Source organism: Sebastes umbrosus, chromosome 1 (genome assembly GCF_015220745.1).
Source record: "Sebastes umbrosus isolate fSebUmb1 chromosome 1, fSebUmb1.pri, whole genome shotgun sequence".
Taxonomy (NCBI): domain Eukaryota; kingdom Metazoa; phylum Chordata; class Actinopteri; order Perciformes; family Sebastidae; genus Sebastes; species Sebastes umbrosus.
This window is the reverse complement of record NC_051269.1, coordinates 14,160,363-14,177,821: the sequence shown is the minus strand read 5'-3', so window position 1 is coordinate 14,177,821 and position 17,459 is coordinate 14,160,363. Positions and strand designations below refer to the sequence as shown.

At 40.5% G+C, this 17,459-nt stretch overlaps 1 long non-coding RNA gene across 4 annotated transcripts; it reads left to right on the top strand.

The window, feature by feature from the left end:
• The first annotated feature begins 1,826 nt into the window (after positions 1–1,826).
• LOC119496303 lies at positions 1,827–4,272 on the top strand. Of its 4 annotated transcripts, none has more exons than XR_005208692.1 (4): positions 1,827–1,883; positions 3,047–3,122; positions 3,311–3,463; positions 3,606–4,271. It is a non-coding gene; the product is annotated as an uncharacterized LOC119496303 (long non-coding RNA). The 4 variants fall into 4 exon arrangements; XR_005208695.1 differs by having other exon boundaries at positions 1,866–1,883; positions 3,023–3,122; positions 3,606–4,272; XR_005208699.1 differs by lacking the exon at positions 1,827–1,883 and adding an exon at positions 2,068–2,109.
• The last annotated feature ends 13,187 nt before the right edge of the window (positions 4,273–17,459 follow it).

Genomic DNA, 17,459 nt, shown 5'->3' with positions numbered 1-17,459 from the left:
ACGACATGACAGCTCCCCAAAAGTGAAGCCATAACATCTCGGTGTAACTTTAACTTTCCGTAACAGTCAGGAATCTGTGTAATAGAGCCCGTCAATTTGATTATAAATTCTTCTTTCTAGCCAAACAGCTACTGTGGTGCTAACGTAGCAGCTAGGCGGCTCACAGTAACAAGCTGCAGCTGTGCTCGGCTCGTGATTGGCTCGGGCGGTTGTGTGGGCGGGACTTCAATACCGCGGCTCCAGTCCCCCGATCACTACTGCGCGGACTCAGGCCCCAAATAACGTCAAAATCTCAAGTTAGCAGCTCCTGTATCCAGGATATTTTGGCTTCTCTTTTGTACAGTAGGAGGAAGTGGACACGCGTCGGCCATCTACATTTACAGTCTATGGTCTTTCTGTTGTGCTCCACTGCTCTCATAACTAAAGTGTAACGCCATCCCTCCGGTTCCCCCTTAGGTAAACACTGTTAGCTCTGTCAGCACTGTTGCCGTTGTTTGCACTGTTCATGCTTCTAGCACCATAAGCTGCTAGCTGCTTGTTCAGCCATAGCCATGATGAGAGCCGTGTGGAGTCAATCCCTCTGCTCTGAATATCGTGTTGAGAACATTTAAACAATAGATTTTTCCAGTTTTCCTCAAACAAAAGACAGTTTTGCAAATGTGATTGATTTGATGTTTAATGGAACGTCTAGTTAATGAGGTAAGAAATTATTTGCCTTTGCTCTAACTTAACTTTCAAACTATTCTACCAGAGTGCACGGGCAATCTACCAAGACCTTCAAGTTTGGGATGCAAGATGGATTCCTCCTCGCTATCCCATCCTCCCTGGAGGCCGAGTAACAAGCTAAAGGCCTCATAATACATCAACTGGAGAAGTCATACGCCTGCACAAACAGTTACAGGATGAAACAACCACAGGGCAGTAAACAGGCTGGAGGACATGTACTACTGGTGCTATTCAGAGGTAATAATTCAGCCAGTCTTTGGGTTTCCTATGAAATTCCTGGTGTTAAATGAATGGACACTTTATTTATTTAAGTATGGGCGACTAGGTTTTTATGATGAACAAGTAGGGCAAACAATCAAGATTTCAAGGTTATCGCATTTCATTTCAGGGCCGTTTAGTGCACTTGGCGTTTTATGTTGACGACACAGTTGGTGAGGACAGGATGGTTTATGGACTGTTATGATCGAGAGATACAGTTGAGTGGTTTTGGCAAAGCAGTGGAAGTGGTGGTGATGGCATCAGACAATTTGTCCAAGGGGCAGCGGAGAGAATTTAATGCCCACCAAATGTTGGATTTTGTAGTTAAAATCATAAATGACAGGGATTGTTTGATTGATGCTATGGTCGTTGCTCCGGATGAGACGATATGTTGTCTCTCTACATTATCTATTTCTATTTATAGTTTGTATTTTGTACCTGTTTGTCACATAGAAATGTTTTAGGGTTAAGCTAACGCAGAGGTTAGACTGTGGACTCTCCTTTATTCAAGTGTCTGAGCAACAAAAAAGTAGCTTGAAGTGATAACTTTATTCTACACTGTAAAAACTCTAACTCGTATTTGTTGGCATGACAAAGCGTTTCAAGTTGTTAAGACTTTGAAATATACATTATTAACATTTGAGTCAAACATATAAGTCAGTCCAGCAAATCAGACATTAAGTTGGCGTCAAAACCATTAAGTGAGTTCATAATACTTCTATCTCTCAGTTGTGAACACAAACTGTCGGTTGTGAGTCAACACAAGGGGCGAAAGTTCAGATAACTCACGTGTCTTTGTTGTGAATGGCGGGAAAGACAACTTTCAGAGTAGAAGTTTGAAGTACTCCGCCCCCCCAGTCTGTCTGTCTGCACCGGAGCTCCAGGCTGACTCCACACAGGTAAGTTTAACTTATTTTTCGTTTGATATAGTTGAAATTGTGTCATATTTGTATTCAGAGTTATATGGTGTGATACATTAACAGATACGGTAGATATTACCATGACAACAGTTAACGTAAACACTAGTAACGTTAGCTTAGTTAAGGACAGCTAGCGACTAGCTGATGCTAGCGAGGCTTGTATGGACAAGAAGCTTTCAAACAGGGAGGACGTTGTTTCTGACTGGTTAGTCTGAATAGTATTAATGTGATGTAACGTTACGGTACCGTGTCGGTACAGTATTACAGCTAGAGGGGTAGTTAGCTGCGTCCACATGTCAACGGCTAAACTGCGCTAACCGTTAAGCTGTTAATGCTAACGGGACATTGTGGTGACTCTAGACGGTGTTGGTGAGTAACTGGTTGTAACGGTAGTGTTGGTGAGTAACGGTAGTGTTGGTGAGTAACTGGTTGTAACGGTAGCGTTGGTGAGTAACGGTAGTGTTGGTGAGTAACTGGTTGTAACGGTAGCGTTGCTGTTTGAACTAAAGTATACGTTAGTTAGCTGAATGCTTCGTGTCTTAACTAGAAAGCCACTAGGAGAGTTTAGACCTCCTCAAGGACAAAGGCCCGTCGCCCGTAGCGGCCACAGTCAAGTCCGTCCGTCCGTCTTCCGCCCCCCTCCGGTTAACACCGTTAGCTCTCTCAGCACTATTGCCTCAGATGCACTGACACAACGGGCCGATGGTCGACCGACGGACAGTTTGGGGCCGTCGGTGAGCGTCCGTCGGCCTTGTTTTTACGGTGTGCCCCACAATTAGCTCTGTTAGCTCTATTAGCTCTGTTAGCACCGTTAGCCCGGCTAGCCACCGCCATTTCGGCTCTGCAACTCCATGTTTGGTTGTGAGGTCAGAGTGGAGGAGTGGAGAGCCATGTGCAGACTCTTTGCATAAGCTATTCTAAAAATTATAACTTCATAACTCCAAATGAATGGGACAGAATATTGTATTAAATTTGTCAAAATACTGTCAATTCCCGAGAGCAGTCTACTGTTTACAATTACATTAAATTGATATGTTTAAAACTTATTAAGAACCTGTTTGAGCGAAATTAACCACATCATTAATTATTCTTCCACTGCCTGCTTTGCTAATTTCCAGCAAATTGTCACCTTTGTCTTTCAGATTGAAATGAATGCAGTCACAGAAACCTTTCCGGATTTTGCTGCTTTGGTCCATTGGTGGAATTATGGACAATGAGGTTTGAGTGAAAACACACTTTTTTCAATAAGACTGAGCAAAAAATGTGCTTCTCATGCTGTCCACAAAACACCAGCAGATGATGGCATGCCAATTTGATAACCAAAGTCTTTTCAAGCCAGTGTTACATGTGGAGAAAGTAACTGACATCAAAACACCTTCTTTGGATGATGTCCTTTTGCATTTTAGGTCTTTCAAGCTTGTGGAGAACATCTATGCAGACACTGAGATTTTCGATCCTGAGGCTCTCAACAACCATCATCCATTGACTGCATACACAGTGGGAGGGAAGATACTGGTGACCCCAAAAGTGTGCCTGCTGCATTGAAGGGACGCAGAATGGTGAGTATACTGATTGCTCTTCATAGATTGAGTCTGTTGCTTCTGCTCTCGTCAATAGGCACCCCTGTCTTCAAGAACCGGGCAGTGTAACGGGGTATGATGGATGGAAAATGAGCATAAAATACAAACTTAGTAATTACAGGTCCAAGCTACGTAACGCAGGCTGCATTGAGGTCAGCATTAACCGGAGAAGAAGCGGTGAAGATGATGGTGCAGGTCCTTCTTTGAAGAGAGCAAAGCGAGGGGAGATTAACTATGTTCCTGACCACCCAGATACCCATACTGATGACTCGCTGGAGGAGGAAAGACTAGCTCTGGTTGAGGAGTTAAAGAAGAGGAATAAGAATGTTGCACTCATAAAGCAACAGATGGAGGTGACATTCTCCCTGAGGCGCAAGGAGATTGTGGAGCTAGTGCCTATGGTGTCAGAGGTTCAGGAGCGTTGGCCTGCTCTGTTTTACGAGGCAGAGGTAAGCAGCTGAGCAAATAATATATTATGTTGTGTTTCAGATTTAGTCTTTGCAAAATAAGAATCTGAAGTTGTTTACTTCCGTTAACCCTCATCCTACCAACTGGGGTACTGGCAGACCCCAAAGGTATACTTTTTGTCATATCTCACATGCTTTGTTCTATCATTTAAATTTTTCATCACTTTGTCAATCAATTTGTTCCTTATGACTTCATATCATTGTTTTCTGTTTTAATTAGTGATTTTTAAAAATACCAATGTATTGGGGTCCTGGGGGTCCCACCAAAAGCACCCAATTGCAGCCTATGCAGTTAAAATAGGTAAAATATAATAGATAAATCAAATGATTGCCATGGGTCCTAATTTATTATTAGTGTAATTAATGTCATCTTTCAGATGACATTAATTACACACAATAATGTTTTGAGATGGCATAAGTTAACATGGTGCTATGATGGTTGTTTCTTACAGTAGATTATTCTTGTGGTCCCCAGGATGAGGGTTAATAAAATACATATTTTAACATGAGGATGATGGTGAAATTGTATTGACTTTGTATTTGACATTTACGTTTGCTGTTCTGTTCTTCAACAGATCAGGGAAGAGTTTCTTCAGATCACCAACAAGGACCTAATAGACAACTTCGGAGCAGCCATTAATCAGCACACTCCTAGGCTCCTTAAACTCTATCGGGCTAGGCGGACAGCTTTCCCGCCTGAGATGGATCAACTCCTTAACAGACTGGATGAAGAGGTGAATTTTTAGACTTAATAATCTCATTATTCTTGACATTATGGAAATAAATGTATAAAAAGGATTTTTTTTTTTTTTATAAAGCTGCACTAATCAATATTTTTAAATAACCAATGGGTCAAATTTAAGGTGTTGCTCATAGTGACAAACCATCAGAATAACCCCACTGTACACTACCTAAGGGACAGACAAAGATAGCGACAAGGTGGTGAAGAAAGTGGAACATCTAACAGCTAAAAAGCCAGCTATTTATATCAGTTAAAAGGAGTAAATCTTAGACTTTCATTCAACAGGTATTTGCTGGATGTGGAAGAGGACAGCTGTTTGCCACATAATCAACCTTATAAGGCCATAATATATCAAGTGTGTGATTGTTTCAGTCTGTTGAGTCCTGCACCTAAGTGGGCAAAATAAATAAATAAATAAATGCAGCTTTAACACAAACTGTGAAGCATGTTTCCATGTTTGTTCTTAGCTTTCTTCATGTTAGTTACATCTTGGTGTAATTTTTCTTCCAACCCTTTATGTTTCAGACATCTGACATCACAGTACATCGACACACTGCAGCCTTGAAGGGCCTCCCCTTGTATCTCCGTGACAGTCATGAGAAGCTGTTCAGGAACTGTCTGGTGAGTGGTTATTAGTAGAAAAAGTAAATATTTATTATTATTCTGTTATTAAAAATAGACTCTCTTTGACTTCAACCTTTGCCTCTCTGCCATTTTGTCCCATTCTAGTCTATCCATCCCAGTGTCCTCCTTGTTTTCTTTATCTGTCCCAATGCCCACAGCGTCTTCAAGAGTTGTACTTTGCTGGCTATTACTTGATGTAATTTCTTTCATGTATATGGGGGTTAATTTTTTGGTTGCAGGGTATGAGATGGAAATATTTAACCCTAAGATGATTCCTTAGGTTGTCTAGTTTTATATGAGACAGTATCTTCACTCATTTTCTGTCTGTCATCACAAGGCCACTGACCCAGAAGAGGAGCAGACGAAGGGCCTCATCGTGGGTATCCTCACTGTGTTGGAGGATGATGACAGTTCAGCTCCTGCAACAGTCATTAATGTTGCTGTTGTTGTAGAAGAAGACATCGTCCTCCAGGATCTCCCTGACCTGCCAACGGCTTTTGCTTACCTCTTTGGGCTGATCTACGCTTTAAACCTCCAGTACCCAAAAGAACTGAGGTACACATTCGAAACCATTCAGAAAGTTTTCATGGAACTTGGATCTGATCTCTCTGCAAGGGTCCGATCCTTCAAAAACAAACTCCTTCAGTGAATCCACCGAGTTAGCTGATAATGTTGGGTCTGGGACAGTTTTGAATTGCAGAGGTTCCTGTTGCCCCTTGTAGAATGATGTAAATCTCCGTTGCCTGAGATGGATCCCCCTCTACCTCTTCTGCTTTTAAGTTCACTCTCTCCACCTCTCCTCTCCCTTTTCCTGTTTCTCCATTTCTCTCGCCATCTTCTTTCCTCTCTCAATCGGTCACCTTAACTTGTCTAACTTTCTTACTTAATTTGCATATTCTCCCGTTCTCACTCAAATTCTGACCTCTAAAACTCTCCCCTTCTGTCCAGCCAACACGATAACTCTCTCTCTGCAACTCACAAACTCTTATCTACCTCTAACTCCTCTTCTATGTCTCCCTACCTGCCCATCTCTTGCGCTCCAACGTGCCTGAATGCTTTTATCCTATACATTTATCCTGCACCTTACTGGATATTGTTAACCACGTTACTTATGTTAAGATTGAATAGTGTGTAAATTGATGACACACACAATTGGGCTACCTTGGTATTTTATTGTTAAACAGTTTTATTAGATTGACAGTTCTGGATCACAATTGTTCTGTTTGGAGTTCCATTTCAACCCATGAGCTACTTCTTGTGGTAACTCTGAATCTTCTTATGTTTTGTATTTTATCATGGTTTATTACACGGCGTTGTTGAATACTCGATTCTGATTGGTCAATCACGGCGTTCTGTGGTCTGTTATTTCTTTATAGCAGACTGTTGCTATGGGCGCAGCTCTGATGTTAGACTCTGACAGTCCGTTTTGTGTCAAATTATTGATTTCTTCAGTAAGTAACTGTGTAATAAGCGGGATAATGTACAGCTAGTGGGTCATTGTTGTGAAAGAATCCCCTTCAGTGCGATGCCGCTCAACGTTCCTTTCACAACAATGACCGGCTCGCTGTACATTATCCCTTACGTAGACGAGTGTACTGTTTTTAGTAGTCTCACTGTCGAAGTGCTGACTTTTCCCTTTTAACTTTATCTTACTAAGCTCACAACTGCTACCTCATTGTATTATGGTGTTCAATATGTGATTCATACTAGTATATAATGTTAAAACACAACTTAAGTGCTTCATGTTATTTAAGTGCTAAGACTGGGACAGTTGTGGGTCTCAGCAGTTACTTGGCCTTGTTCTAAAGGATTGGATAGGCTGTGTTTTAATGATTAAAAAAAGAAGTTTTGAAGGTAGATGTTGCATCTGTAATTATTTATACATTTGATGGGTAGTTATTGGTCCTAATTTATATATTTGACTTACCTTAACTATTGCAGTGCACAATTTGAAGTTACTCTAACCTATTCCACTAAATTAACTCAACTGAAATTAAGTGGGTACTATGTACAGGTTTAAGTTACTGCAACTTGAGTTGAGTTAACAGAAGTAAGGATTCAAAGTTGTTACAATATGAAATTATAAGTTACTGCAACTTGAGTTGAGTTGACGGAAATAAGGATTCAAAGTTGTTACAATATGAAATTATAAGTTACTGCAACTTGAGTTGAGTTAACAGAAATGAGAATTGAAAGTTGAGCAAACTCAAAAGCAAAACTTAAAATGTTATGTTTAATTGCCCAACTTAAAATTCTGCTGAAGTTTGTTACCTTACAATTTTGAGTTCTGCTAGCTTTTTTTTTTTTACAGTGTACGTGGAAAATCTGGGGATTGAAAAATAAACTATGGTTGAGCCTAAGGCTGTCACAATAACCGCAATATTGAGAAGCCAACCGCAGGGGATGGCAAGCAACCGCCACAACCGCTATGTTCACATTTTTTCTTTTTTGAATTCTTTGCAATTGGAGTGTCGCATTTTTACACATTGCTACAAACGACAGCAGCGTGACCAGGTGTCGAGCGTCTATTCTGCGCCGAGCGCTGCACGTTTGGTGTTTTTTTCTGGTTGTCAAGAGCTAAAAAATGTTCAACTTTGGGTAAAACTCCACAATGACCAACCATCACATCCTACATGTAGGCTACAAGTGCTGGACAACAACAATGGAGGAGAAATTAATAAACTTAGACAGGTGGGTCTGTCCTCTTTCCCTATGTGCTTCAGCCTTCCCTTCATCCAGAGCAAGTACTCTACCTTGTGCCAACATTTTGATATTCCGTATCATGGCAACCAGACGCAACCAAAGTGTAGCTGAAAAAAACATTGCGCCTCATTGTCCTTCTTTATTCTACATTTAACAATAAACTAGTATTTAATAGTTTTTTTTAAATTGCCATCTTCGTCATTTAAAAAGCAACAATATACCTAATAATAGTCTAACCACAAAGCGTATTTATATAGCACTAAAATCCTGATAAAGTAATTTGCAAAGAAAAAAGAAAAGTTGCATAATACCGCATATTGCGTTGTTGAGCCAATTATTATCACCGCAGGTGAAATTCCTTCACTGCGACAGCCCTAGTTGAGCCCAACCCTACCCAGTATCGATAAGAATCACATACAAATTGGAGTCGTCACCTAATAATTTATATCCGCGTTCAGGGCCTCACAGCATAAATAGTGAAGGTGTGGATCTTAGGGTGGTGGATTTTGGCGTATAGTACCGCAGATGTGCAGTTAACATTTATGTTTTTATTGAACATAACCACAAAGTGTCCCTAACCATAGTTTCAGTGACATAACCACAACCACCTTTCCCGAACCTTACCATACTGTAGTTGCTGTGTGCAGATATTGTAGAAAGTTGAAGTTAATGTTAAAAAAAAACCTTGGCATTGGACATAGAATGATTTTATCACTGAAAGTATTCAGGGGTTTTGCAGAATGGTTATAGGATTGCAGTTGGTGCTTTTTAGATATGTCCTTGTTTCATTCGGAGCACATATTTACACAAAAAATAGACTGGACCTGCAGAAACATTGTGCTTATACTAACTAATAATTATAACTGGCAGCTGACGTTGTTTCCTGCATGTGAAAAAATAACCTTCAATACAAATTATTACCCAAGCACTTACATTTTCAAAGTGATTTCCAACTGTGCCACACATTTCTATGAGGCATGGCTTTTGTAGCAGTGATTTATTGGTTGCTATGGTAACTGTTGTGTTAATCAGGGAGCTAGTCCTTTTTTTCCTTTTTTGTAGTGAAAAATAAAGCTGTAACTGTTGTATAAAAGCTATAATACCCATGGCAGTGTTTACTGTTATTGTGGATAATTAATGACGCTGATGGGAACTGTCTGCACACTTCAAACCTATTGATCACTTGTCTGGAGGGCATTATGATGCAAGTTACCAGAGAGGGTTGATATCAATCAGAGCAGAGAAAATACAGATATCTGTGATGGATGTTTGTCCAGAAAATCTGAAGATTACTGGGAAAACTGTGGATTTTTAAAAAATGTTGTTAGCAAACATTATTCCTACTTCTTCCACATACAGCGAAGCATTAAAGAAGCAATAGCCACTAAAAACTGCAATACCTTGATGAAAAACATGAATTTGAACCTCAAATTAATGATGATATCGTACTTCAAAACATCTGAAACTGTGAAAAAAAAATCAGATAGCCTTATACGATTAAAAATCACCAAGTGCAAAATTTAGAAGCAATCAGACTAGATTAAAATTGCCATTATTCATAAAAAGAGTACTGGTAGTGTTAACGGTTTTCCCACTGATCTAGGACCCATGGAATGCAGTCTGTTGAACTCCATACTGCAGAAAGCCTGCAGGTTTACTGGGTTATTGATGGTCTTAAATGTCCTGCTGTGAGGCTCTTCTCTGCAAGCAGATGCTGAGGCAACCGCTAACTGGCCGCTTAGATGAACATTTGTGCTCGGCAGCCTCTAAAGCGCCACGCTGATATCATAACACCACCTGTTCTCTCCAGATCCTAAAGAAGCAGAGTGAGTCTGCCTGCCATACCCTCTCTCACCTCTCTGACTCAACTCGCACTCCCTCACTCTTTCTACAACCTTTGCAACCCTCCATTTTCCTCTCTTAATCCTTCCTTTCAAGTCTTAATTTGTATCATACTCTCTTTTACTGTAAAATAAGAAAACAAATGTGAAAGAGTCGCAGGGGAAATAAATATCCCTCCATTTGTTGAATCAAAGTCTTCAAAAAAGATTATCGCTGTGATCTCTCTTCTGAAGGGGGCAAATGACAGTGTGTTGTCTGCATTGGTTCAATGAGCCTCCGCCTTGACACTCAGAAAATGCCAAAAAGGGAATGAAGACAGCATCTCCACCTCAAAATCCCAAACTATACACCTCCTTTACACTTCATGCATTTTGGGTCAGTAGGATACATATAGCCACTGGATATCAAAAAAATGAAGTTCAAATGCATCCAAGACACATTTCGAGACACACTGAAATCGAGTGAGAGTTTGTTTCTCGCTTGTACAGTAGTTCATGAATACAATTCATCATGTGTGAGTTAATTTAAGGATGGATATGCTAAATGGCACAAGTTATTCTTCTTCTGGTGTTTTTGGCAGTTACCAAACAGCATTAGGTGCATTATCACACCCTCTGTTTAGCATGTAGCGCAGTTAGAAGGACTGGAGTACATTTACTCAAGTACTGTAGTTAAGTGCAAATTTTGGGTACTTGTACTTTACTTGAGTCTTTTCTTTTCATGCCACTTTCTACTCCTACTCCACTACAGGGAAATATTGTACTTTTTACTTCAATACAATTATTTGACAGCTTAAAGGGACTGTTTGTAACTTTTTATATGTATAAATTGTTTTTTATTGCAAATGAGGGAACAGGTTGTAGCCTAACCTAAAAAATGAGACCTTCCGCAATTTTCTGTGATTCCTCTATCAGTCCGTAGACTGCTTTTTATGTGAAGGACTCGGGTCGGTGTCCCAGCGGATGTGACGTAATGCACGCTTGTGTGTGCCTACTCTCTTCAGCTCAGCTACAGGGATAGCTAACGATAGCTAACGGGAACAAACGACCAGCCTCCACAACAACTCTAAACTCCAACACAAACTCCACGGAAGCATAAAAAACGCAAAGTTATATCTAGTGAAGCCCGTCTTGCAAAACAGGAATGTGACCGACGTCATGAGGGAAAACTAGGATCAACATCGGCCGGTCCAGGGCTGGAGACGATCCCAGGGTACCAGTCGACAGGTCGCCAGTCTTAAGTAACTACTTATTTAAAAAAATAAGATTTTTACATACAAAACACATGAATAACTTACTTAAAATACAGTGTTTGTTTTTAAAGAAACTACCCAGCAGTTTATACAAGTACAGCTGAAATGATCGCTGTGTTAATAAATGTTGATTAACTGAATAGTTGATTGACAGAAAATTAATTGGCAACTATGAAACTGTTAAAGTCGTTTTTCATGCAAAAACATTTCATGGTTCCAGCTTCACAATTGTGAGGACTTGCTCCTTTTCATTTTAAGAAAATTTAAACATTTTAATTTATTTTCAACATTTGAAATCACACCTTTTACACAGTGACCTTCAATATTCTTTTCACACTAGAGTAAATTACAGAAAAATAACCTACAGTTTGGCTTATGAATTGATAACAGGAACAATGGTACAACCAAGAATCCTGGGAGTGGCCATAGAGAGAAAAAATATATATATTTAGCCCACAATTTACTAATTTGTGCACACAAGATATAATTTGTTCCATCAATTTAATTAAATCTTTCACACGTTTTGATTAATTTGTGTGCTCAAGGCAAGTGTATATAAATAGAGCCAGCTCAGCCACCCCGCTGAAGTCTCAAGCTGGAGTGATGCTGCGCGCTGTCAAGCCACAATTACGCACGGCAGATCTGCTGGTTACATTTTGTGCAGCGAGCATCTACTGTTGTGAAATAACCACAGAACCCCTGTGCTTATGTGCACATCAAACGTGACGTTTTGATTAATTATTCTAGTTTCTTCTGCACATCAACAGGCATGTAGGCAGAAATTGGCTGGTGCGCTCTGCCAGGTGCGTCGGGACAGTACCAAATGCACCTTTGGTAATTTCGTGACCCCTTTGATCACAGGGCTATGCTCATCATGACACACCAACAGTTTTGAACCAGAAAAAACGTTATCCCATCATGTTGCTCATCGTCGCAGCCACACATCTACTTGTAGGGTATTATTATTGAAAATGTGGCGCTCCAGAAAAAAATTTGGCAAGCCTCGTTTTAAGAACGCACGGGTGAAAGACTGGCAGGAACGGACGGGCCGGAGGGAGTTATAAGCGGAGAGAAAAGTTTGAAGTGATTCACAATTTTTGCCTACATGCCTGTTGATGTGCAGAAATAACTGTGTCGAATAATTAATCAAAACAACACGTTTGATGTGCACATAAGCACGAGGGTTATGGTTAATTTACAATAGTAGATGCTGGCTGCACAAAATGTAACCAGCAGATCTGCCGTGCGTAATTGTGGCTTGGCAACATCACTCCAGCTAGAGACTTCAGCGGGGTGGCTGAGCTGGCTCTCTGTACAGTATATACACTTCTCTTGTGCGCACAAATTAATCAAAACGTGGGTACGTTTTAATTAAATTGAAATCTTATGTGCACAAATTAGTAAATTGTGGCCTCAGTATATATATTTTTTCTCTCTATGGCCACTCCCTGGATCCGTAGTTGCACCATTGTTCCTGTTATCATCAATTCATAAGCCAAACTAGGTTATTTTTCTGTTGTTTACTCTAGTGTGAAAATAACATTGAAGGTCACTGTGTAAATCTGCTACAATGTGAATTCACACAAAAACAGATCGGTAGAATCTGTATGTTGGTGAGATTTCAAATGTTGAAGTATCATTATACCGTATGTGCTCATTGCAGACCTGATACACCCGCAAAACGGCACAAAACTTTTCAAAACTTGGTTTGATTCATAGTAAATACAGTAACACATATACAATAGTGGTAATATTGTGAGGTAGGAAAGGTATCCTAGGTAAAATATAAGTGCATTTTTACACACTAGATCCAGAGAAAGAGTGGTCTCGTGCAAAACGGCGCAAAATATCAAAATGTCTAGTTTTTCGTTTTTGTTTAACAACATAACAGGACACATAAAAGTGGAACCTTATCTTCCTCTCACACACGGAGTAGCTGTATGCATATATGCGCTTACTCGTGTGGCTGTGGCAGCGACTTGTCAGCGATGGGGCGACAGATGGGAGTGTGTCCGTCTGCGTTTTTGTAAATGCACAAATAGAGCGTGTGTGTGTGTGTGTGTGTGTGTATTTTGTGTTTGAAGCGGTGCAGTGAAGTGCTAGGTGACCTTTCGGGTGGTGTAGAGGTGGCATCACTGTGACAGTGTGACAGAGCGGGCCTCATCCTTCCTGTAATGGATGAGCACTCTCAAGGTGAACACCTCTCCTTTCTCTCTTTTCTCTTCCCCCTTCATCCCACGTGTCCTCTGTTCCACTGAGACTTGCCGCGCGTGGCCCGTCTCCTTTGCTTGTTTTTGACCCAGTGTGTGGTATGTGAGCGATGATTTCCTGCGTCTTGGTTTTTACTGTTTTTGTAGACCTGCTTTGTGTACCTGTTATCCCACAAATGTATCACAATATTATCTGGTAACTTGATGAGTATGTACTGAAAAATGGATTCATTAGAAAATGAAAACTCAAACCGTCAGTATCATGTGATTGCTTCATTATCAGTTACACTAAACTACTACAGTATCTATCCTGTTAAATCTCTCAGCTTATACTGTCAATTGAATTTCTGTAGTGTTCCAACAATCTAGCTGACACTGCCCTTTCAAAGAGGGGATATATGATAATGATGTCGAAAAGGCACACACTAATCCCTCAGAGAGTGGAGGTGGGGATGAGGGTTTGGGGGGAGGGGGTGTACAATCTGTTCGTGTTATTGATCTAAGCTGAGGGGACACGCATGGCAGGTCACAGCAACATACTTGCACGATATTGATGGGTGGGCAAGCAGCCGGCCACCCACATCTCTGAGAAATGGACCCGGCTGTTCGTCCTTTAGACCGAGCTGACTGCGGGAGACTGTATTCCTCCAGCCTGGACACACGGACAGCAGCAGTGGGCAGTTTCGATAAAATGTATGACAGCCAACAGCATTCCTTAACATCACCTCAGATATGCATAGACACTCTGAGTGAAACAGTTTGACAGACATTTGAGCTTCATTACCTCAAATATATCCAAGCTCATCTGAGTTCTAGTGTAGCCAAATAGAAAAGTGAATTGTTTTATTGCTAAAGTTTAGTTATTCAAGTGCAGGTGAACATTCACACTTGAGAATGAGTCTAAACTACCTCAGTCAAATCCAAGTCAATTGCAAAACAGTGCAGTCAAACTCAGTGGGCAACCTCCGGGTCTGAGAAATGAAGCCAGTGAAGAAGTGCCTTAAACTTGCATTCTTTCTAATAGCCAGCAGGTTTGTCTAGAATCTGTGTATCTGTGAGAAAATGAGCCTACTTCTCACTTGATTTATTACCTCAGTAAACATTGTAAACATGAGTTTATGGTCTCAATCGCTAGTTTCAAGTCTTCTTCAATACAGCATGATGTTCATTTAGTAAATTATGTTCCCATTTAGAGTCCAATAGACCATAAAGCAGGGGATGCTTTAGGGTGTGGCTACCTTGTGATTCACAGGTTGCTACCACGGCGTTGTCCGGACTGGGAGTTGTCTGTGTTTTCATCTTATAACTTTAACCCTTTCACGGTGTGTTTTAAGATCATGAAAGTTAATCATAGCCTTTTTGGTCGTCTGAAAATGTTTTATTAAGCGTTTAGTTGTACTTAGCTCCACCCTCTCGTGTCACTACTGGTTCCAAAAAGCCAACATGGCAACTTTCAAAAAGCAAGATGGCAATGGCCAAAATGCCAAACTTGTGGTTTCAAAATGGCAGTCCACAAACCAACGGGTGTAGTCATGGTGACTATGTCCACTTCAAGACCAGGTTGTAGGTTGAATTGTAGTAAAGAGTAAATCAAATCCATCTTAAGGCCAAAACAAAATTTGTGTAATGCATATATTTTGACTCATCAATGCATAAAAGATTATGAGCCATTACGTCTGTCTTTATAGTTTTAACTTCCGTTCAGTACCAATCCAATACCAGAGCTCTCTTTTTCCCAAATTCAAAAATCTGTATACCTCACTACCTGGAACTTATTAGGATCATTTGTATGTAAGGCAACATGAGGCCAGAGGGCTGTGGCACTATAGTTGATGGCTTGCAGTTACCTAGTTATTGGCAGAAACACTGAAGTTTATTATAACATTGACGAATTACGGTCAGACATAATGGCAGATAACCGATCTGCTCACTATTGGCGCCGATACCTATATTATTATTATTATTATTTGTATTATTTGTCTTTATTAAACAAGGACTTTGCACAAAATACACTGATCTCAAAATGAGAAGAGATGATTTATGCCACATTTAGCTATAAGCTAATTTCCATCTGCAGTCCCTGGGCAAGTCCACACAGTACACTAACAACATTCATTAGTCAGTATACAAACACATCTACAAGCACACATCAACATACTGAATGCAGTAAATACCAGCACATTTATCCAGTACAACTATAAAATTACAAATGACAATTATGCGTCGGGCTGGACGGGCTCATTTGCATAAAGGACTGTCCCCCAACTTTTCATTTTGAAAGAGCAACGGCCAATGAGGAAACTCCAGCACTCGGCCGACCAATCATGTAACTTCATCATTCAGTCAGTATGTCAGTGACAGACTTTTGCGTTTGTAGGGATTTCTGACTGAGCTGACTTGGTTACTACTGACAACACACTGTGAGCTCATTCAGCCCAGCTGTGTGGTTCGGCACAAAATGACCATCATACTGTATAAGCTTTATGTCACTTCAGCTCCACAGTTACAACACATCACTCAAAGATAATTAAATATACTGTGCCTTAATTGTCCAATATGTTACTGTAAACAAGTCTAACGAGATTAACATTTACACGCGCTGATATGAGATATTTGTCATACGTATGTGCTCCGTAGTCGTTGAGTTAATTGTCATATCATTAAACGTTAATGACATGATTACGGCAACGCTCTAGCTGGTTCAGCACAGCACACAAGGCCTTGCCCTGAACTGGGAAACAGCAGAGCGATTCAAAGAAGATTGCATTTGTGACAAACACTATTCCCGACTCATCCATCATGCTTGCCAAACTTAGACATTCATTATAAAGTTTGCCGATGGATGCAGCCCGTTCTGCTCGGCCATTCATTTTTTAGACCCTCTCTCTCTCTCGCTTTCTCTCTCTCTCTCTCTCCATCCCCTCCTTCCATCTCCATCTTTTTACCTCTCACTCTCTCTTTTGCGTTCTCCGTGTGTGCACAGCGCGGTGTGAATGAGTTTCTCTTGTTCCTGCTCTCCTACTGTGGACTGAAAGATGCTGAGCAGCAGTGTAACAAAGGAGGCAGTGCATTAATTAAACGCAGCAATTTGCTTTCCTCTCCTTTTTTGTTGTGGGGACAGCGCCACTAAGATTGATGAGGCACTGTCTGATACACAAGAAGCCCACTACATCTATATCTGAGGCTGATTGAGATGGAACACCCATTGAATAGCCAGCATGTATTAAGATGTCAACTTTTACATCATAAACCGCTTTGGTCTGTTTATTCATATTTTATTTCATTTATTAATCTTTTCTCTTTTGCGTGTAAGCATATTTGTTCGCCGAGTAGCAGTCACGCTAATAGGGTCTTTGCAAGAAATGCTGTGGCGCGTGTGTTTCCGGAACAAAATTAAAAGGGAGGTGAACGAAGAACTGGAGAAAGAGGAAATCAATAAAAAATGTTTCGGTGAAAACACAGAAAATGTCAATTTGCAAAGTGCCCATCTCCAAAATCTGAATGTTCTCTTTTGTCTTCTTTGAATTTTATAGTTTGGTTAATGTGATGCTGCTGCCTTGTGCAAACGTTCACATTATGTACATGTAGGTTGGCAAACATTTAGTATGAATGTCTCTGCGGACCCACAAGACGGCGTACAGTATGCTTTAACTCAATACATGGAGGAAAAACAGTACGGCATTAAGAGTGCTGAAGGAGGATAAAGGGAGGAGAAACTGCCACGGAAGAGCAAAATGAGCCCTTGAGGGTCGTCTCATTATCACACAGGTCTGTATGGATTTCACATTGCGAGGCCATAATGACCATTTAATGAAGGTTTTCATCAGCCAAATTCACATCAATTGCAGCATATTATTAAACATTTCTGTTTGGGTCTATGAATCCGACTGGGATTTTTCCTGAAGGCCCAGAGGCAAGGTCCCAAGTGAAAAGGGTCCACTTTGGTGTACAGCATAACCCAACCAACACTGGATTTTTGAAGCCCATACTGATATCGATATTTGAGAGTTAGAAGAGTAAGTTAAGAACACCAGACTGAAAAGTAAGCTCCCTTTGGCCAAGTCAGTGTTAATATAGGTTAATATATATATATAAGTTAAACAAAAACATTTTAGCTAACAGCAACCGAAAACAG